General features: G+C 45.9%; 1 protein-coding gene across 3 annotated transcripts in view; it reads left to right on the top strand.

Annotated features, from left to right (window-relative positions):
• st6galnac3 (ST6 (alpha-N-acetyl-neuraminyl-2,3-beta-galactosyl-1,3)-N-acetylgalactosaminide alpha-2,6-sialyltransferase 3) overlaps positions 1-24035 on the top strand; it is an 81437-nt gene that overhangs the window by 45174 nt on the left and 12228 nt on the right. The window lies entirely within an intron of this gene.

The following is a 24035-nucleotide window of genomic DNA, read 5'->3' as shown; positions in this document are numbered from 1 at the left end:
GAGTGTGTGAAACTATCTACAGGTGTGTGTGTGCGTGAGTGAGTGTCTGGGTGAGTGTGTGTTACAGTTGATGAGTGAATGAATGAATGATGTTAAACATGTTGGTTGGCATGTGCTTCATGTAGTCCCACACAGATAAACATGAACAGAGTGATATTACAGCAGCTCAGGCTTTAATGATCAGCTTAGTAGCTCAGGTCTGAAAAGCTCAGGTATCTGTGCAGTCATTACACAGATAAGCGCAAGTGTACGAGAGCATTAGCGATGCAGAGCACTGCTCAGGTCTGAAGGAACAGGCGTGTGCAAGTTGGCTGAAAGATTAACATCATTTATGATTCTCTCTCCAAGCTCAGTGCAACAAATGTGCTCTTATCTCAGAGTCATCTGCTGATGGAGGGCTGCCAGGCCTCTAACTCTCCATACGGGATATGTCCCGGGATTATGGAACGCTGAAGATTTCCAGCTAAATTACAGAGTAAATATAGACTTCAAAGGACGAATGTCTTATTGGGGATAAAGCACATACTGTACATTACAAATATTCATGTGTCATTTAAGGGGAACCCATTGTGTGGCATCCTGATCAGGGTAATGTGCACATACACTCACCCTGTCACTCACACACACTTGAGAGTTTCATACTGTATATTAATGTCTACATAGGTTTGAGGTGGGGCTAGTTTTGGAGTTGCGGGTTTGTTTACAGTGGGAGTGAGGTTAGAGTTACAGATGAATCAGTTCTTGTGTCGTAGCATTGAGCCGGGCCTACGGTAGAGATTGGGGTTTTGAGTTAGTTGTATAGTCCCCCTCAGACTGGGGCTGAGGTTTGACTTCAGGTTGCTGTTGAAGTTAAATTTACAGTTGGGGATTTAGCGTGGGTTTATAGCTTAAATAAACAAACTGGTCCTAACCTCCTGGAATAATCTAATCTGCCAAATGAACATGAACAAAGCCTTCGTTTCAGAGCCCAATTACGACGTTACTCTTAAAAGGCTTTGGCATATACTTACCTCGTCTGGTGTGTAGCTCCGGCATTAGCCTGGAGGGAGTTCTGCTGAGGGGGGGAGTGCTCTCCCGTGTGTCTGATTGAATCAGGCCCATTGCCCACTGCACTGAAGAGTGCACCTGCATGTCATATCATATAATGTGACAAATGTGATTAGGTATAATTAGATCAGCTGACTGTTTGGCCGGAATTAATCTGCCTAAATACACGGTGTGTGCGGGCAGAGAGGGTTTCGAATGGAGCCCTGCTGAACACCATTAGGAGCCCGAGTAAAGAAGAGAAGACAAACAGGCTGGGGAGGCAGTGTGGTTCCACCGCGCCACACACACACACTCTCTCACACACTCATACACCGAGTAATGGCTTCTCAGTGACTAATGGCTTCTCTTATTCACCGCTTGCTTACCGACTCCCGGCTTGACTTTGCTGTAGTCGCGCAGAAACAAAGAGCGCTTTTCAATACCAGCTGTGCATTCTGGGAGAAGAGCTTTACTAATTACAACATCTGACATCAAAGAGACTCTAATGTACGAGGCTGTAAAGGATTTGATATCCATTTGAAACAAAGCAAGTGTAATTTGTAGAGCCGTGGAAATGTAACACCTTGACCATAACTCTCTGCTGGGGATCTTCTGGATGTTGCTGGTCACTGAATGGTTTCCTGTAGAACAGAAGTGCACAACCAGAGTGTGTCAAGTAATAAGCTGGACTTTACTAAGATGTGTCAAAGTTGTCAGTTTCCGATGGGGTTTAGTAGGATATGTGATCTGCAACCGATTAGACTTGACTCAGAATAGCACTTCAGAGACTCCCAGTTTTGCTCAGATTCAACTTTGCCTTACTGACCCGAGACTCAACTCAGACTCACACCTCTGAGACCCGAGACTCAACTCAGACTCACACCTCTGAGACCCGAGTCTCAACTCAGACTCACACCTCTGAGACCCGAGTCTCAACTCAGACTCACACCTCTGAGACCCGAGACTCAACTCAGACTCACACCTCTGAGACCCGAGACTCAACTTAGACTCACACCTCAGAGACTCGAGATTTATCTTAGACTCACACCTCAGAGACTTGTGACTCTACACAGACTCACACCTCAGAGACTCGAGATTTATCTTAGACTCACACCTCAGAGACTTGTGACTCTACACAGACTCACACCTCAGAGACTTGAGACTCAACTCAGGCTCATACCTCAGAGATTCGAGACTCAACTCAGCGTCACACCTCAGAGACTCGATACTCAAGACTCACCTCAGAGACTCGAGACTCAACTCAGACTCACACCTCAGAGAATCAATACTCAGATCAGACTCACACCTCCGAGACTCAAGACTCAACTCACACCTCAAAGACTCAAGGCTCAACTCACACTCACACCTCAGAGACTTGTGATTCTACTCAGACTCACACCTCTGAGACCCGAGACTCAACTTAGACTCACACCTCTGAGACCCGAGACTCAACTTAGACTCACACCTCAGAGACTCGAGATTTATCTCAGACTCACACCTCTGAGACCCGAGACTCAACTCAGACTCACACCTCTGAGACCCGAGACTCAACTTAGACTCACACCTCTGAGACCCGAGACTCAACTTAGACTCACACCTCAGAGACTCGAGATTTATCTCAGACTCACACCTCAGAGACTTGTGACTCTACTCAGACTCACACCTCAGAGACTCGAGACTCAACTCAATCTCTCATGTCTGAGATAAAAAAAACAGCTTGCACAACCTTAGAGACTCCAAACTTTAGTAGAACTCCACAGAGACTCAAGACTCAACTTACACTCACACCTCAGAGACTCGTGACTCAACTCAGACTCACACCTCTGAGACCCGAGTCTCAACTCAGACTCACACCTCTGAGACCCGAGTCTCAACTCAGACTCACACCTCTGAGACCCGAGACTCAACTCAGACTCACACCTCTGAGACCCGAGACTCAACTTAGACTCACACCTCAGAGACTCGAGATTTATCTTAGACTCACACCTCAGAGACTTGTGACTCTACACAGACTCACACCTCAGAGACTCGAGATTTATCTTAGACTCACACCTCAGAGACTTGTGACTCTACACAGACTCACACCTCAGAGACTTGAGACTCAACTCAGGCTCATACCTCAGAGATTCGAGACTCAACTCAGCGTCACACCTCAGAGACTCGATACTCAAGACTCACCTCAGAGACTCGAGACTCAACTCAGACTCACACCTCAGAGAATCAATACTCAGATCAGACTCACACCTCCGAGACTCAAGACTCAACTCACACCTCAAAGACTCAAGGCTCAACTCACACTCACACCTCAGAGACTTGTGATTCTACTCAGACTCACACCTCTGAGACCCGAGACTCAACTTAGACTCACGCCTCAGAGACTCGAGATTTATCTCAAACTCACACCTCAGAGACTTGTGACTCTACTCAGACTCACACCTCAGAGACTCGAGACTCAACTCAATCTCTCATGTCTGAGATAAAAAAAAACAGCTTGCACAACCTTAGAGACTCCAAACTTTAGTAGAACTCCACAGAGACTCAAGACTCAACTTACACTCACACCTCAGAGACTCGTGACTCAACTCAGACTCACACCCCAGAGACTCAAGGCTCAACTCACACGCACACTTCAGAGACTCGTGACTCAACTCAGACTCACACCCCAGAGACTTGAGACTCTACTAAGACTCACACCTTAGAGACTCATGACTCTACTCAGACTCACACCTCAGAGACTCAAGACTCAACTCAGACTCACACCCCAGAGACTCAAGGCTCAACTCACACGCACACCTCAGAGACTCGTGACTCAACTCAGACTCACACCCCAGAGACTTGAGACTCTACTAAGACTCACACCTTGGAGACTCATGACTCTTCTCAGACTCACACCTCAGAGACTCAAGACTCAACTCAGACTCACACCTCAGAGACTCGTGACTCTACTAAGACTCACACCTCAGAGACTCAAGACTCAACTCAGACTCACACCTTAGAGACTCATGCCTCTACTCAGACTCACACCTCAGAGACTCAAGACTCAACTCAAACTCACACCTCAGAGACTCGAGACTAATCAGACTCACACCTCAGAGACTCGAGACTCAACTTAGACTCACACCTCTGAGACCCGAGACTCAACTTAGACTCACACCTCAGAGACTCGAGATTTATCTCAGACTCACACCTCAGAGACTTGTGACTCTACTCAGACTCACACCTCAGAGACTCGAGACTCAACTCAATCTCTCATGTCTGAGATAAAAAAAACAGCTTGCACAACCTTAGAGACTCCAAACTTTAGTAGAACTCCACAGAGACTCAAGACTCAACTTACACTCACACCTCAGAGACTCGTGACTCAACTCAGACTCACACCCCAGAGACTCAAGGCTCAACTCACACGCACACCTCAGAGACTCGTGACTCAACTCAGACTCACACCCCAGAGACTTGAGACTCTACTAAGACTCACACCTTAGAGACTCATGACTCTACTCAGACTCACACCTCAGAGACTCAAGACTCAACTCAGACTCACACCCCAGAGACTCAAGGCTCAACTCACACGCACACCTCAGAGACTCGTGACTCAACTCAGACTCACACCCCAGAGACTTGAAACTCTACTAAGACTCACACCTTAGAGACTCATGACTCTTCTCAGACTCACACCTCAGAGACTCAAGACTCAACTCAGACTCACACCTCAGAGACTCAAGACTCAACTCAGACTCACACCTTAGAGACTCTACTCACACTCACACCTCAGAGACTCGAGACTCAACTCAAACTCACACCTCAGAGACTCGAGACTCTAATCAGACTCACACCTCAGAGACTCAAGACTCAACTCAGACTCACACCTTAGAGACTCATGACTCTACTCACACTCACACCTCAGAGACTCGAGACTCAACTCAAACTCACACCTCAGAGACTCGTGACTCTACTAAGACTCACACCTCAGAGACTCAAGACTCAACTCAGACTAACACCTTAGAGACTCATGACTCTACTCAGACTCACACCTCAGAGACTCAAGACTCAACTCAAACTCACACCTCAGAGACTCGAGACTAATCAGACTCACACCTCAGAGACTCGTGACTCAACTCAGACTCACACCTCAGTGACTCGAGACTCAACTCAAACTCACACCTCAGAGACTCGAGACTCTAATCACACTCACACCTCAGAGACTTGAGACTCTACTGAGACTCACACCTCAGAGACTTGAGACTCTAATCAGACTCACACCTCAGAGACTTGAGACTCTACTTAGAGTCACACCTTAGAGACTCGTGACTCTACTAAGACTCACACCTCAGAGACTCAAGACTCAACTCAGACTCACACCTTAGAGACTCATGACTCTACTCACACCTCACTGACTCAAGACTCTAATCAGACTCACACCTCAGAGACTCGTGACTCAACTCAGACTCACACCTCAGTGACTCGAGACTCAACTCAAACTCACACCTCAGAGACTCGAGACTCTAATCACACTCACACCTCAGAGACTTGAGACTCTACTGAGACTCACACCTCAGAGACTCAAGACTCAACTCAGACTCACACCTTAGAGACTCTACTCACACTCACACCTCAGAGACTCGAGACTCAACTCAAACTCACACCTCAGAGACTCGAGACTCTAATCAGACTCACACCTCAGAGACTCAAGACTCAACTCAGACTCACACCTTAGAGACTCATGACTCTACTCACACTCACACCTCAGAGACTCGAGACTCAACTCAAACTCACACCTCAGAGACTCGTGACTCTACTAAGACTCACACCTCAGAGACTCAAGACTCAACTCAGACTAACACCTTAGAGACTCATGACTCTACTCAGACTCACACCTCAGAGACTCAAGACTCAACTCAAACTCACACCTCAGAGACTCGAGACTAATCAGACTCACACCTCAGAGACTCGTGACTCAACTCAGACTCACACCTCAGTGACTCGAGACTCAACTCAAACTCACACCTCAGAGACTCGAGACTCTAATCACACTCACACTTCAGAGACTTGAGACTCTACTGAGACTCACACCTCAGAGACTCGAGACTCTAATCAGACTCACACCTCAGAGACTTGAGACTCTACTTAGAGTCACACCTTAGAGACTCGTGACTCTACTAAGACTCACACCTCAGAGACTCAAGACTCAACTCAGACTCACACCTTAGAGACTCATGACTCTACTCACACCTCAGTGACTCGAGATTCAACTCAAACTCACACCTCAGAGACTCGAGACTCTAATCACACTCACACCTCAGTGACTCGAGATTCAACTCAAACTCACACCTCAGAGACTCGAGACTCTAATCACACTCACACCTCAGAGACTTGAGACTCTACTGAGACTCACACCTCAGAGACTCAAGACCCAACTCAGACTCACACCTCAGAGACTCAAGACTCAACTCAGACTCACACCTTAGAGACTCTACTCACACTCACACCTCAGAGACTCGAGACTCAACTCAAACTCACACCTCAGAGACTCGAGACTCTAATCAGACTCACACCTCAGAGACTCAAGACTCAACTCAGACTCACACCTTAGAGACTCATGACTCTACTCACACTCACACCTCAGAGACTCGAGACTCAACTCAAACTCACACCTCAGAGACTCGTGACTCTACTAAGACTCACACCTCAGAGACTCAAGACTCAACTCAGACTCACACCTTAGAGACTCATGCCTCTACTCAGACTCACACCTCAGAGACTCAAGACTCAACTCAAACTCACACCTCAGAGACTCGAGACTAATCAGACTCACACCTCAGAGACTCGAGACTCAACTCAATCTCTCATGTCTGAGATAAAAAAAACAGCTTGCACAACCTTAGAGACTCCAAACTTTAGTAGAACTCCACAGAGACTCAAGACTCAACTTACACTCACACCTCAGAGACTCGTGACTCAACTCAGACTCACACCCCAGAGACTCAAGGCTCAACTCACACGCACACCTCAGAGACTCGTGACTCAACTCAGACTCACACCCCAGAGACTTGAGACTCTACCAAGACTCACACCTTAGAGACTCATGACTCTACTCAGACTCACACCTCAGAGACTCAAGACTCAACTCAGACTCACACCCCAGAGACTCAAGGCTCAACTCACACGCACACCTCAGAGACTCGTGACTCAACTCAGACTCACACCCCAGAGACTTGAGACTCTACTAAGACTCACACCTTAGAGACTCATGACTATTCTCAGACTCACACCTCTGAGACCCGAGACTCAACTCAGACTCACACCTCTGAGACCAGAGTCTCAACTCAGACTCACACCTCTGAGACCTGAGTCTCAACTCAGACTCACACCTCTGAGACCCGAGACTCAACTCAGACTCACACCTCTGAGACCCGAGACTCAACTTAGACTCACACCTCTGAGACCCGAGACTCAACTTAGACTCACACCTCAGAGACTCGAGATTTATCTTAGACTCACACCTCAGAGACTTGTGACTCTACACAGACTCACACCTCAGAGACTCAAGATTTATCTTAGACTCACAACTCAGAGACTTGTGACTCTACACAGACTCACACCTCAGAGACTTGAGACTCAACTCAGGCTCATACCTCAGAGATTCGAGACTCAACTCAGCGTCACACCTCAGAGACTCGATACTCAAGACTCACCTCAGAGACTCGAGACTCAACTCAGACTCACACCTCAGAGAATCAATACTCAGATCAGACTCACACCTCCGAGACTCAAGACTCAACTCACACCTCAAAGACTCAAGGCTCAACTCACACTCACACCTCAGAGACTTGTGATTCTACTCAGACTCACACCTCTGAGACCCGAGACTCAACTTAGACTCACACCTCTGAGACCCGAGACTCAACTTAGACTCACACCTCAGAGACTCGAGATTTATCTCAGACTCACACCTCAGAGACTTGTGACTCTACTCAGACTCACACCTCAGAGACTCGAGACTCAACTCAATCTCTCATGTCTGAGATAAAAAAAACAGCTTGCACAACCTTAGAGACTCCAAACTTTAGTAGAACTCCACAGAGACTCAAGACTCAACTTACACTCACACCTCAGAGACTCGTGACTCAACTCAGACTCACACCCCAGAGACTCAAGGCTCAACTCACACGCACACCTCAGAGACTCGAGACTCAACTCAGACTCACACCCCAGAGACTTGAGACTCTACTAAGACTCACACCTTAGAGACTCATGACTCTACTCAGACTCACACCTCAGAGACTCAAGACTCAACTCAGACTCACACCCCAGAGACTCAAGGCTCAACTCACACGCACACCTCAGAGACTCGTGACTCAACTCAGACTCACACCCCAGAGACTTGAGACTCTACTAAGACTCACACCTTAGAGACTCATGACTCTTCTCAGACTCACACCTCAGAGACTCAAGACTCAACTCAGACTCACACCTCAGAGACTCAAGACTCAACTCAGACTCACACCTTAGAGACTCTACTCACACTCACACCTCAGAGACTCGAGACTCAACTCAAACTCACACCTCAGAGACTCGAGACTCTAATCAGACTCACACCTCAGAGACTCAAGACTCAACTCAGACTCACACCTTAGAGACTCATGACTCTACTCACACTCACACCTCAGAGACTCGAGACTCAACTCAAACTCACACCTCAGAGACTCGTGACTCTACTAAGACTCACACCTCAGAGACTCAAGACTCAACTCAGACTAACACCTTAGAGACTCATGACTCTACTCAGACTCACACCTCAGAGACTCAAGACTCAACTCAAACTCACACCTCAGAGACTCGAGACTAATCAGACTCACACCTCAGAGACTCGTGACTCAACTCAGACTCACACCTCAGTGACTCGAGACTCAACTCAAACTCACACCTCAGAGACTCGAGACTCTAATCACACTCACACTTCAGAGACTTGAGACTCTACTGAGACTCACACCTCAGAGACTCGAGACTCTAATCAGACTCACACCTCAGAGACTTGAGACTCTACTTAGAGTCACACCTTAGAGACTCGTGACTCTACTAAGACTCACACCTCAGAGACTCAAGACTCAACTCAGACTCACACCTTAGAGACTCATGACTCTACTCACACCTCAGTGACTCGAGATTCAACTCAAACTCACACCTCAGAGACTCGAGACTCTAATCACACTCACACCTCAGTGACTCGAGATTCAACTCAAACTCACACCTCAGAGACTCGAGACTCTAATCACACTCACACCTCAGAGACTTGAGACTCTACTGAGACTCACACCTCAGAGACTCAAGACTCAACTCAGACTCACACCTCAGAGACTCAAGACTCAACTCAGACTCACACCTTAGAGACTCTACTCACACTCACACCTCAGAGACTCGAGACTCAACTCAAACTCACACCTCAGAGACTCGAGACTCTAATCAGACTCACACCTCAGAGACTCAAGACTCAACTCAGACTCACACCTTAGAGACTCATGACTCTACTCACACTCACACCTCAGAGACTCGAGACTCAACTCAAACTCACACCTCAGAGACTCGTGACTCTACTAAGACTCACACCTCAGAGACTCAAGACTCAACTCAGACTCACACCTTAGAGACTCATGCCTCTACTCAGACTCACACCTCAGAGACTCAAGACTCAACTCAAACTCACACCTCAGAGACTCGAGACTAATCAGACTCACACCTCAGAGACTCGAGACTCAACTTAGACTCACACCTCTGAGACCCGAGACTCAACTTAGACTCACACCTCAGAGACTCGAGATTTATCTCAGACTCACACCTCAGAGACTTGTGACTCTACTCAGACTCACACCTCAGAGACTCGAGACTCAACTCAATCTCTCATGTCTGAGATAAAAAAAACAGCTTGCACAACCTTAGAGACTCCAAACTTTAGTAGAACTCCACAGAGACTCAAGACTCAACTTACACTCACACCTCAGAGACTCGTGACTCAACTCAGACTCACACCCCAGAGACTCAAGGCTCAACTCACACGCACACCTCAGAGACTCGAGACTCAACTCAGACTCACACCCCAGAGACTTGAGACTCTACTAAGACTCACACCTTAGAGACTCATGACTCTACTCAGACTCACACCTCAGAGACTCAAGACTCAACTCAGACTCACACCCCAGAGACTCAAGGCTCAACTCACACGCACACCTCAGAGACTCGTGACTCAACTCAGACTCACACCCCAGAGACTTGAGACTCTACTAAGACTCACACCTTAGAGACTCATGACTCTTCTCAGACTCACACCTCAGAGACTCAAGACTCAACTCAGACTCACACCTCAGAGACTCAAGACTCAACTCAGACTCACACCTTAGAGACTCTACTCACACTCACACCTCAGAGACTCGAGACTCAACTCAAACTCACACCTCAGAGACTCGAGACTCTAATCAGACTCACACCTCAGAGACTCAAGACTCAACTCAGACTCACACCTTAGAGACTCATGACTCTACTCACACTCACACCTCAGAGACTCGAGACTCAACTCAAACTCACACCTCAGAGACTCGTGACTCTACTAAGACTCACACCTCAGAGACTCAAGACTCAACTCAGACTAACACCTTAGAGACTCATGACTCTACTCAGACTCACACCTCAGAGACTCAAGACTCAACTCAAACTCACACCTCAGAGACTCGAGACTAATCAGACTCACACCTCAGAGACTCGTGACTCAACTCAGACTCACACCTCAGTGACTCGAGACTCAACTCAAACTCACACCTCAGAGACTCGAGACTCTAATCACACTCACACTTCAGAGACTTGAGACTCTACTGAGACTCACACCTCAGAGACTTGAGACTCTACTTAGAGTCACACCTTAGAGACTCGTGACTCTACTAAGACTCACACCTCAGAGACTCAAGACTCAACTCAGACTCACACCTTAGAGACTCATGACTCTACTCACACCTCAGTGACTCGAGATTCAACTCAAACTCACACCTCAGAGACTCGAGACTCTAATCACACTCACACCTCAGTGACTCGAGATTCAACTCAAACTCACACCTCAGAGACTCGAGACTCTAATCACACTCACACCTCAGAGACTTGAGACTCTACTGAGACTCACACCTCAGAGACTCAAGACTCAACTCAGACTCACACCTCAGAGACTCAAGACTCAACTCAGACTCACACCTTAGAGACTCTACTCACACTCACACCTCAGAGACTCGAGACTCAACTCAAACTCACACCTCAGAGACTCGAGACTCTAATCAGACTCACACCTCAGAGACTCAAGACTCAACTCAGACTCACACCTTAGAGACTCATGACTCTACTCACACTCACACCTCAGAGACTCGAGACTCAACTCAAACTCACACCTCAGAGACTCGTGACTCTACTAAGACTCACACCTCAGAGACTCAAGACTCAACTCAGACTCACACCTTAGAGACTCATGCCTCTACTCAGACTCACACCTCAGAGACTCAAGACTCAACTCAAACTCACACCTCAGAGACTCGAGACTAATCAGACTCACACCTCAGAGACTCGAGACTCAACTTAGACTCACACCTCTGAGACCCGAGACTCAACTTAGACTCACACCTCAGAGACTCGAGATTTATCTCAGACTCACACCTCAGAGACTTGTGACTCTACTCAGACTCACACCTCAGAGACTCGAGACTCAACTCAATCTCTCATGTCTGAGATAAAAAAAACAGCTTGCACAACCTTAGAGACTCCAAACTTTAGTAGAACTCCACAGAGACTCAAGACTCAACTTACACTCACACCTCAGAGACTCGTGACTCAACTCAGACTCACACCCCAGAGACTCAAGGCTCAACTCACACGCACACCTCAGAGACTCGTGACTCAACTCAGACTCACACCCCAGAGACTTGAGACTCTACTAAGACTCACACCTTAGAGACTCATGACTCTACTCAGACTCACACCTCAGAGACTCAAGACTCAACTCAGACTCACACCCCAGAGACTCAAGGCTCAACTCACACGCACACCTCAGAGACTCGTGACTCAACTCAGACTCACACCCCAGAGACTTGAGACTCTACTAAGACTCACACCTTAGAGACTCATGACTCTTCTCAGACTCACACCTCAGAGACTCAAGACTCAACTCAGACTCACACCTCAGAGACTCAAGACTCAACTCAGACTCACACCTTAGAGACTCTACTCACACTCACACCTCAGAGACTCGAGACTCAACTCAAACTCACACCTCAGAGACTCGAGACTCTAATCAGACTCACACCTCAGAGACTCAAGACTCAACTCAGACTCACACCTTAGAGACTCATGACTCTACTCACACTCACACCTCAGAGACTCGAGACTCAACTCAAACTCACACCTCAGAGACTCGTGACTCTACTAAGACTCACACCTCAGAGACTCAAGACTCAACTCAGACTAACACCTTAGAGACTCATGACTCTACTCAGACTCACACCTCAGAGACTCAAGACTCAACTCAAACTCACACCTCAGAGACTCGAGACTAATCAGACTCACACCTCAGAGACTCGTGACTCAACTCAAACTCACACCTCAGAGACTCGAGACTCTAATCACACTCACACCTCAGAGACTTGAGACTCTACTGAGACTCACACCTCAGAGACTTGAGACTCTAATCAGACTCACACCTTAGAGACTCTACTCACACTCACACCTCAGAGACTCGAGACTCAACTCAAACTCACACCTCAGAGACTCGAGACTCTAATCAGACTCACACCTCAGAGACTCAAGACTCAACTCAGACTCACACCTCAGAGACTCGAGACTCTACTCACACTCACACCTCAGAGACTCGAGACTCAACTCAAACTCACACCTCAGAGACTCGTGACTCTACTAAGACTCACACCTCAGAGACTCAAGACTCAACTCAGACTCACACCTTAGAGACTCATGCCTCTACTCAGACTCACACCTCAGAGACTCAAGACTCAACTCAAACTCACACCTCAGAGACTCGAGACTAATCAGACTCACACCTCAGAGACTTGAGACTCTACTTAGAGTCACACCTTAGAGACTCGTGACTCTACTAAGACTCACACCTCAGAGACTCAAGACTCAACTCAGACTCACACCTTAGAGACTCATGACTCTACTCACACCTCACTGACTCAAGACTCTAATCAGACTCACACCTCAGAGACTCGTGACTCAACTCAGACTCACACCTCAGTGACTCGAGATTCAACTCAAACTCACACCTCAGAGACTCGAGACTCTAATCACACTCACACCTCAGAGACTTGAGACTCTACTGAGACTCACACCTCAGAGACTCAAGACTCAACTCAGACTCACACCTTAGAGACTCTACTCACACTCACACCTCAGAGACTCGAGACTCAACTCAAACTCACACCTCAGAGACTCGAGACTCTAATCAGACTCACACCTCAGAGACTCAAGACTCAACTCAGACTCACACCTCAGAGACTCATGACTCTACTCACACTCACACCTCAGAGACTCGAGACTCAACTCAAACTCACACCTCAGAGACTCGTGACTCTACTAAGACTCACACCTCAGAGACTCAAGACTCAACTCAGACTAACACCTTAGAGACTCATGACTCTACTCAGACTCACACCTCAGAGACTCAAGTCTCAACTCAAACTCACACCTCAGAGACTCGAGACTAATCAGACTCACACCTCAGAGACTCGTGACTCAACTCAGACTCACACCTCAGTGACTCGAGACTCAACTCAAACTCACACCTCAGAGACTCGAGACTCTAATCACACTCACACTTCAGAGACTTGAGACTCTACTGAGACTCACACCTCAGAGACTCGAGACTCTAATCAGACTCACACCTCAGACTTGAGACTCTACTTAGAGTCACACCTTAGAGACTCGTGACTCTACTAAGACTCACACCTCAGAGACTCAAGACTCAACTCAGACTCACACCTTAGAGACTCATGACTCTACTCACACCTCAGTGACTCGAGATTCAACTCAAACTCACACCTCAGAGACTCGAGACTCTAATCACACTCACACCTCAGTGACTCGAGATTCAACTCAAACTCACACCTCAGAGACTCGAGACTCTAATCACACTCACACCTCAGAGACTTGAGACTCTACTGAGACTCACACCTCAGAGACTCAAGACTCAACTCAGACTCACACCTCAGAGACTCAAGACTCAACTCAGACTCACACCTTAGAGACTCTACTCACACTCACACCTCAGAGACTCGAGACTCAACTCAAACTCACACCTCAGAGACTCGAGACTCTAATCAGACTCACACCTCAGAGACTCAAGACTCAACTCAGACTCACACCTTAGAGACTCATGACTCTACTCACACTCACACCTCAGAGACTCGAGACTCAACTCAAACTCACACCTCAGAGACTCGTGACTCTACTAAGACTCACACCTCAGAGACTCAAGACTCAACTCAGACTCACACCTTAGAGACTCATGCCTCTACTCAGACTCACACCTCAGAGACTCAAGACTCAACTCAAACTCACACCTCAGAGACTCGAGACTAATCAGACTCACACCTCAGAGACTCGTGACTCAACTCAGACTCACACCTCAGTGACTCGAGTCTCAACTCAAACTCACACCTCAAAGACGCGAGACTCTAATCACACTCACACCTCAGAGACTTGAGACTCTACTTAGACTCACACCTCAGAGACTCGTGACTCTACTAAGACTCACACCTCAGAGACTCAAGACTCAACTCAGACTCACACCTTAGAGACTCATGACTCTACTCACACCTCACTGACTCAAGACTCTAATCAGACTCACACCTCAGAGACTTGTGACTCAACTCGGAGACTTGTGTCTCTGCACCTCAGAGATTCAAGAAACAGTTTGCACAACCTTGGAGACTCCAAACTTAATAGGACTCCACAGAGACATGAAACTCATCTCAGACTCACACCTCACTCCAGTCCAGTGCCCAGTTCCTCACCTCCCACTGTAAGCTAAGAAGAGTTGTGATTTGATAATTGCCTCCACATTTCTTTATTGTCTGAACATCCGTGTGTGATGTGCGAGGCGTGTGTTTCTCTTGATTTTGACTGATTGTAATTGTTTGGTGAGAAAAGGGCTGAACAGTATATTCCTGCCTCTCAGAGTGCCTCGCAGCGTAATTTCATGTTTGGCTTGTCGGCAGATTCGGCGCAGTGATAATGAAGGTAAGAAAACTGTAAAACCCATCTCAGTCATCGGCAGCCGTGACACCTTGTTAACCTCAGAGAGTCATTAGCAGTTCAGATTGTTCCTCGGGAGCTGTTGAATCAACTGAGTGTGAGGATTGAAACCTGTAGGGCGACATACCACACATGGAAATAAAATAAACAGTGCAAAGAAAGAAAGGGCATGTGCTGCCTGGCTGTAATGCATTCACAAGACTTCATCATTTATATGCTATTGTTATTTGCATTAACTCCGGCCCCTTTGAAGGAAGCATTACCCAGGAGACATGTGAGCAGAATCCCAAGCAGCGAGATTATTCCGTCCCGTTCCCCCCCTTCCGACCCGCTCACATTTCCCCTTCAGCAGTCCCCGACAATATCCAACATCCAATTTACCACTTGCGCATTGATCTCAGACCCCTGAATATTAAATATTAGTTTTGACGCAGTGTCCTTTCTCTCGGGCTGAGACTACAGCTATGTCTACATCTCTACTGAGATTCACTGAGAGGAGCTCGAACTCTTTGACTCTCGGTGAATATTGTATTAATCAAATATTCTAAATATTTGCATGGACGCTTTCATCAAGGCGCTATTTTTCGAAGCGCTGCATATTCTGAATTCAGAGACACTCAGAGTTGAGCAAGCAGTGAATAGAAGTGGGAGATTTATGGCGTAGCTGAAGTGGTAAAAGGGAAATAACTGAAGCAAAGGAAATGCACTAGAACTGATAAATGTGGTGATATGATTTTATGATTATATTTTCCGCATATTTTACTAAATAAGGCTTTATGTTAAGGAAAGCTGCAGTCATGAAAACGGCCATAGGCCTTAGCCTTGGAAAATACAGTGCTCTAAACAGTCAGAGAGCTTCCATATGGAAATCTGATGGATGGTCTTGTATGCACATATATCATAAAGGACAGGGCTTATATTTCAGATTGTACATTCATTTTGTACACACGAGTAAATACAATATCATCTCCAAATAGTAACTTTACAGGAGAAGGAAAAAACCTTTTTAAATTTCAATGGGTGTCAATGTAAAAAGATTTTTTTCAAACTAATTTTGGAGCATATCTATTGGTCCATTCATCATATTTTCACTCAGTGTGAAGGACAGCTGCTGTGTTCAGATAATGTCAAAATCTAAAAATCCACAAAATGTTTTTCTTTGGACAGAGATGATATTTTAGTGCTGGGCGATACGACTTCAAATCAATATCACGATGAATTGAACATTTTACTTCGATTATGATTAATGAAAGAGTATTTGGTTTTTGTTTTTCGCATCATAGACACTGACAAGTCTTTTGCTGTAAATATATTCCAGTTTGGACGGCACGGTGGCCCAGCAGGTAGTGTCGCAGTCACACAGCTCCAGAGGCCTGGAGGTTGTGGGTTCAATTCCTGCTCCGGGTGACTGTCTGTGTCTGTGAGGAGTTGCTGTGTTCTCCCCGTGTCCGCGTGGGTTTCCTCCGGGTGCTCCGGTTTCCTCCCACAGTTCAAAAACACATGTTGCAGGTGGATTGGCGACTCCGTAGGTGTGAATGTGTCTGTGTTGCCCTGTGAAGGACTGGTGCCTCCTCCAGGGTGTATCCCTGCCTTGCGCCCAATGATTCCAGGTTTGGACCCACTGCGACCCTGAATTGGATAAGCGGTTACAGATAATGAATATTCTAGTTTTAAAGCTAGGTGATTTTTCTAATGTTGCTGGGTGCTCGTCTGTCTCTTTCCTTTTTTCCCCCTTTGAGCCACTGACTTCCAGTGAAGTGAATTGACTTTGGTAAGATGTCCACTTTGTGTGTGTGTGTGTGTGCGTGTGTGTACACAATTGAATCAATTCCCATTTAACGGACCTGAATTTGGTAATTTAAAAAGAAACAATAAACCCCAGGTCTATCAGATATTGTCAGATGTAGTTTATGTTCCAGAAATGTTTGTATATTTTTGTATATGACTGAATTATGCTCCTTATTTGAAAATGGCTAGTTTGAAATAAATTACACAGAATAATAAATATCTGCATTTTCAGGTGTTAATATAACACCACTCCTCTCTCAACACTTTTGCATGAGAACACTAATCTGTTCATTATTTAATAAACATTATTAAACTAAAGCACCATACTATAGGCACGGTGGCACAGCAGGTAGTGAGTGTCTTTGTCACAGCTCCTGGGTCCTGGAGGTTGTGGGTTTGAGCCCCACTCCTAGTGACTGTCTTTGAGGAGTATGGTGTGTTCTCTCTGCATCCGCGTGGGTTTCCTCCCATGGTCCCAAACACACATTGGTAGGTAGATTGAATGTGTGATTGTCGCCCTGTTAAGGACTGGCGCCCCCTCCAGGCTGTGTTCCCACCTTGTGCCCAGTGATTCTGGGTAGGCTCCAAACTCACCGCACCCTGAATTGGATAAGCGCTTACAGACAATGAATGAACCATACTATAGTGTGTCCACAGGATGATTTTTATACTTCTCCACAGTTCAGTCTCACTGCATGTTTTATCTGCAATTTTAGGATCACGGGGACGCTCTTAATATTTTACACTGTGTTCCCTGGGCCTTCGATTTGACTGCAGCTCTGGCTCTTCCCACTCTTTTTGAGGCATTTAATAATGCATATGAAGACGCTGCAATAACAAATAGGAGGAAAATTTCCAGGCCTTGAAAATTAGTCGTGCATAATGATGAAACAAACAGGCTCTCTTTTTTTTTTGTTCAAGTATTCAGATCCAGAAAAATGAGCTCAATTAGTAAAATGAAGTGGAGGAATAATGCAGAAGCTGATAATGCAGACGTAATTAGGCCTCTTTCTTCTGCTTGTCTCTGTGGAAAGGAATAACATTCATTCAAAACACTCCAAACCGAAAGCTTTAGCTGCCGCCCAGTGAAGGTGAGTGTTGGTGTTAAGAATATTGTATATATTACACGCCACATAACACCTCAATATCTGACAAACTCAGTTTTCCCTGTGATGCGGGTCTTTCCGTGAAGCCATCCACAGGCATTAAGGCGTTTAAGCACGTCTTGTATGAAATAAAGACCACGCTAGCGTCACAAACTTTATTTCCGAGCTTGAAAGGCTGGGAAAAATCCGCTAGACGCTGGCGGTCTGACTGGATAAAGATCAGGTCACAAGGCTTTGGCTCTTCACGGATTAATGAATATTTCTGCCCAGGTAGCGTGCTGCAGGGAATCCAAAGCAGAGGGAGATTGGGGAGAGATATCTATCTCTGCCTCAGCTTTTTGACTCTTTCGTGTTGGGCATTTTAATTCCCTGCTCTTCTCCCTCCCCCTACCACCATCAGCTCATGCCTGAACAAATGGGTGGCACTCGGTCGTCTCAGAAGAGGGTATTAGCCTTAGGAGTGGAGGAGCATGGCCCTTCATCACAGTCGTTTCTCAATTACGGAACAGTGTCAAGCTGTGCTCACCGAGAATTTGGAAAATCGTTGGAAGTTTTCATCGGATTTGAATGTGAATGACTTGGAAAGAGAAAATGAGGGATCGCAGTCTTATTAACTCATAATCCCTCCTAGCTCCCTTTGTTACTCCATAGAACAGCAAATTATGTGTCTCCTGCAAGTGTGTTGAGGCAGGCATATCTTGGTTGTGCTCTCAATCGCATCTGAGAGGTTTTAAGGTGCCTGAATTCCAGGAGTTTTTGGAACTGTTGATGCCACACATATCCAAAACGTTATTCTGAATTTATGAATATGGTGGAAATTATAACTGAGTGTTCATTCCTGCTCTCAGTCCTACTGGAGGTAATTGTCTAATGTCCAATGTAGGGTACCTACTCTATTCAACTCTACTTGACTGTATTTGGTCTCTGGTTGGTTTTCCACTACCAAAACACCCACGCCCTACCCCCAATTTTTCATGCTTTGGAAACCACAACAACGGCGGCAGTAACATTAAGGGTTGTTTATTCATGGTGTATTGGCGTGTTGTTGTTGTTTGGGACTGAACACAGCTCCGTCGTCAGTTCAGACAGATGAGTAGAGTTTGTTCTTTCTTTGTTGCAGCGTTCAGCTCTCGTTGGATTCTTTCGTCTGCCAACGAACCTCTTCAAAAGACTGCAGCGTAATTTTACAAGCTACCGTCGTGAGTCAGATAAAAAATGTGATCTCTGCTGCAGCTGGAGATTTTACAGATGGATGTCTGCATTTAATTGTAATTAATTGTAATTAAGTCTTTTTGACCAATCACCAATCCCTACTCAGTTCACTTGAAACCACGAGAGAGCAGGGACTAAAAACTTGGCTCCAGGACCAGGACCAATTGTACCTAATGTAGAAGCCAAAAAAAGAGAATAGAGCCAAGTAGAGTAGGGTAGGTACCATGCAGTAAGTGAAAAAAGCATCATTAAGGAAAGTAACCAATCAACTGATGGTCAACAAAGTAACCATTCAACAAAAGGGTTAAAGAACTTGGGACACTTGGGTCACCCTCTCCATCCACAGCACTGGTGGGTAAATGGAACAGGGAGGTTAGGAACAGCACTGTCTTCTCCCTCAACATCCACAGCTGAAGTACACTTGTGCAAGGTACCTAACTCCCCACTGCTTCCTCGTTGCCCGCCGCTCTGGGTGTGTGTGTTCAGTGTCTCGAGTCAGGCAAATACATAGGTCAGATTTTGTAGCACTGCTGCGCACATTTCACGTTTCATTTCTCTTTGGTCTACAGTCTCTCCACAGTTTCTTGCCAAAGGCTAAGAGAAGCGAGATTCTACTCCTGTTTTCTAGGCCCAGAAAAAAACAAACCATTAGCCATTAGCTCTTCGTCGATAGACGCTGCTGGACTCCTGTCTGCTGACCTGGCTGAAAGTGGGCCTGAGGAATGTAGTCGCGGTGGAAATAAATGTGGTGTCTTTGAACGGCGGCACCCAATGGCCTCGGGGGTTATTAATAGATTTAGGCGAAGTGAAAGTAAACACAACTGTAGATTGGAGGAACACTCGGCCGGCTCTAATGTGTCAGGTAATAATGGTGGTACTTTGCCGGCGTCATTAAAATAAATTGGTTTGGCCCGCTTAAGAGCACTAGTAAACAGAACAATTTCCCCCAGGCTCAACGCCGAGTGCTGTGGAGGATTGATCCCAGGGGAGAGAGCGGGGTTATACATTCAGAGAGGAATCATTACGCTCCTGTTAGTTCTGTCTCTTATGAAGCTCATCAGTGATAAAGTCTGAGCATCGCAGACCTTCATCTGGGCTTCTGTTAGAAGTATTTTAATTGGCAAGTGCTTTAGGGAACCGTTTTACTCGTGGATTGTACCGGAATCTCAGCTGCTGAGTGCCTTAGTAGGTTCTCAGGAGTATGCCTTGTCTGGAGAGAATAGTAAAGGTGCTTTCACGGTCATGTCGTTCAGTTAAGCAATGAGTGTTCTCCTCCAATCATATTGATTATTTTATACCAAATAATTGCCTTTAAAGGGCAAATATTTGCCCCCTTTTCCACTAGGGAATGCAGTTCTGGTGTCTTAAAAAACACCTGTGACCTACTTTGGTCAGAACACCACAAGGATCAAACCCCAAAGCAGATGTCATAAAACTAGCCCAAGCAGAATCGGGCAACTCGTTTTGTCCCATGTTTTCTGATTTAGGCAGCCCACTTCATGGTGGTCTTGTTTCACAGTGTGTGGGTTGGTGGGCTCCAGATCTCTACATCAAAGGACACATGCACCAAACAGGATTTTTTAAAAATATCTTAACGCTAATGGAGATTTTTTGAGTGATGCTAAATGTATAGGCTGAATACCATCCATGAATGCAGAAAAGTGACAAACCTTTAACTCCCTTGATTTCAGAAGGAACGCTCCATGAGCAGGTGTCCTCTAGTATTTGGTTATGTTTTGTTTTTATAGACCAGATGTTTTTTAACCATTATGAAATCATGAAAAAGTATTTTAATGAATTGAACATGAATGCGAACAATTATTACAGTGGGATTTGCACTTTTATCATTTGAAAATGAGTACAATAATATAAATGTTAATTTTGCCCACAGTAGTAGAGAAGGCCATAAATCATTAGACAAGCTGGCTGTATCTGACCAAAGACACACACACACGCACACTGCTGGTGAACAGAGACAAGGATGAAACATTTCCAGAGATGCAGCCGGGTCGAGGTTGCGCCTCTTTTCCTTTAAAAAATCAATGCTTCTAAACTGCAGCGGCTGCTGTAGGAACAGTCATTAAAAAGGCATTGTGTTGCTCTAGGCAAATCACGCGCTGCTTAGGGCCAAACAGTGCCGCCGCGACTCGTCCAGATCACGGTTTAGTGAGCGGCGATGGCGCTAGGTGTGAGGAGAGATGGAATTAATGTCTGTATTTTAAAGCCAGACTCATCCGTTCCGCCCAAAGCCACTGCCAAATGGATTTAGCCATAGGTTCCCATCACTTCTCCAAAGTGCCTCTGGTAACGCCGTTCTGTCTGTGTGATTGGCAGCTCCAGCTGGGGAGCGTGGAGCCCAGCTCATATCCCCAAGGTTGTGGGAATGTGAAAGCAGGAGGCTGAAGAGGAGTGATGTACTCTGCGAGGCCAGGCCGGAGAGAACTGCAGTGTAGGGAGTGAGGCACTGTACATTATTTACTTTGAATGCTGTTCACAATGCCAGACTTCATTTCTCAGACGGTGTTTATTTCCTGACCGGGAAAACACCGAAGCTTTCCTGCCTGCATCCATCTCCATCACCCTCCTGTACCCACAGGCCTCCGGACTGGTCAGTTTAAGGCTCACCTCAGAGGAATCCATGGTTAACAGCTGATTTTGTGTGGATCTCTTTTTCAGATTTACTACACAACACACGCTTTCCTGATGGGCTTCTGTAATAACGCCCAGGGGCACTGTCACTCCGACTGTTTGCACAAAGATATTTAATGGGAATTTCCTTTGAAATCATGATAATTAAATCGTAAAAACGTCATGGAGACGGGTTTGGTGTGAAATGTCCAGACATGTTCACAGAAGTGGTGATAGAAGTATAGCCTTGTCAATCGATTACAACCAAATGAACTAATTAATCACACAGTTTACTGCAATTAATCGTGATTCATTTTATTGCCTCTTCTTAAGACTGAAGCAGAATATTTAAATGCAAAATAAACAGATCAATATAAGACCAATACAACTACAATATTTATTTTGGTAGGGTCTTGATTAAACTTTATTTGATTAAAATATATAATCACAAAAAAATATTAAAATTCAAGTACTTTCTTGTATTTTTGGGAGAGAGATAAATGTGTAGTGTGATATAAAAGACAAACTGGAGCGTGAGGCTGGGTTTGTATCACTACATACAAACGCTAATATGCAGAGGTGTGTAATAACGCACTACATTTGCTCCGTTACATTTACTTGAGTAACCTTTTGGATAAATTGTACTTATAAGAGTAGTTTTAATGCAGCGTATGTTTACTTTCACTTGAGTACATTTGTGAAGAAGCTGTACTTTTACACCGTTACATTGAGCTACATCAGGGGTGTCAAACCAGATCCACGGAGGGCCGTGTGGGTGCAGGTTTTCTTTCCAACCACGCAGAAGCCACACCTCATTCCACCTGTTTTTAATCATTGGATCTAATTCAATAGATCTTGACTTTCAGTAGTGTGGGGCTTTTGCGTGGTTGGAAAGAACACCTGCACCCACGCGGCCCTCCGTGGATTTGGTTTGAGACCCCTGTTCTAAAGTAACAATACTCTTACTTGAGTACCATTTTTGGCTACACTACCCACCTCTGATCCTATGTCACTAACTTTTTTTGCCCAACTTTTAATGCCTGCTATCTACATGAGATGCAGCACTAAATCAGAATATCCCATGTAGTCTGATTTAGGCAGACCACAAAAAACTGTCTGGGTTGTTAAATTCCATACTGTGTGGTTTGGTGGGCTCCAGATCCCTAAATTAATGTGCTAATGCCCTCAAAAATAGATTTGTCTTTTATAATTTGTCCCTTTTCGGCATGCTTAGCTCTGGAGATGGACAGATTTATTCTGAATATACATGAACAAGACTCTGAAGGAAGGAGTGATACAGAAGCTCTTGCTCTGTTTCTCCTTGTTACCTGTGTGTGACAGTGGTGTTTACTGCGGCTGTGTCAGTGCACAGCGCCGTCAGCGGTTCCGTCATTAACCTCCGGCACAGAAGCGTAGTTTCTCACCATAGAGCTGTCACTCAGTGTGACACGTCCCCCCAGTGACAGAAAAACGCTGATACTTTCGCCTCAGTGTGAGAAAGAGTGCGAGAGAGAGAGAGAAAGAGAAAGAATGGCTTGGTATCTGCTGTTATCAACCACTATCCCATAGCGCTGCTAATCCTGAGTGACAGGAATTCGGCTGTGATTTTAGCCTCTTCTTACCTGAGGATAATGGTCAGAACCTGATCTGTACCCCAAGCTCTTGATGTACCATCTTTCAAAACCCATGGAAGCCAAGTTTCAAGATACTGATGTTCATCTACAAAGCCAGAAATGGACCAGACTTTCCCTGTCTGGTGGCAAAGGTCAAAACTCAATCTGTACATCAAGACATTTGAGTTTCAAGTATGCCTCGAGTCGAACCACCATCCTTCAAGTCGTGTGGAAGACCTGCCTCTTGACTTTTGAGTCCTGGCTCTCTGATGGCGGGATGCGGATTGCAGAATGCACAGTGTGTTTTCAGAAATGTTGTGTTCCTTCAAAGGCCTCTTGACTTAAGAATTTGTTGCTTGCCAACACAGCC

This window comes from Hoplias malabaricus, chromosome 9 (genome assembly GCF_029633855.1).
Source record: "Hoplias malabaricus isolate fHopMal1 chromosome 9, fHopMal1.hap1, whole genome shotgun sequence".
Lineage (NCBI taxonomy): Eukaryota > Metazoa > Chordata > Actinopteri > Characiformes > Erythrinidae > Hoplias > Hoplias malabaricus.
This window is presented reverse-complemented; position numbering and strand designations above follow the sequence as displayed.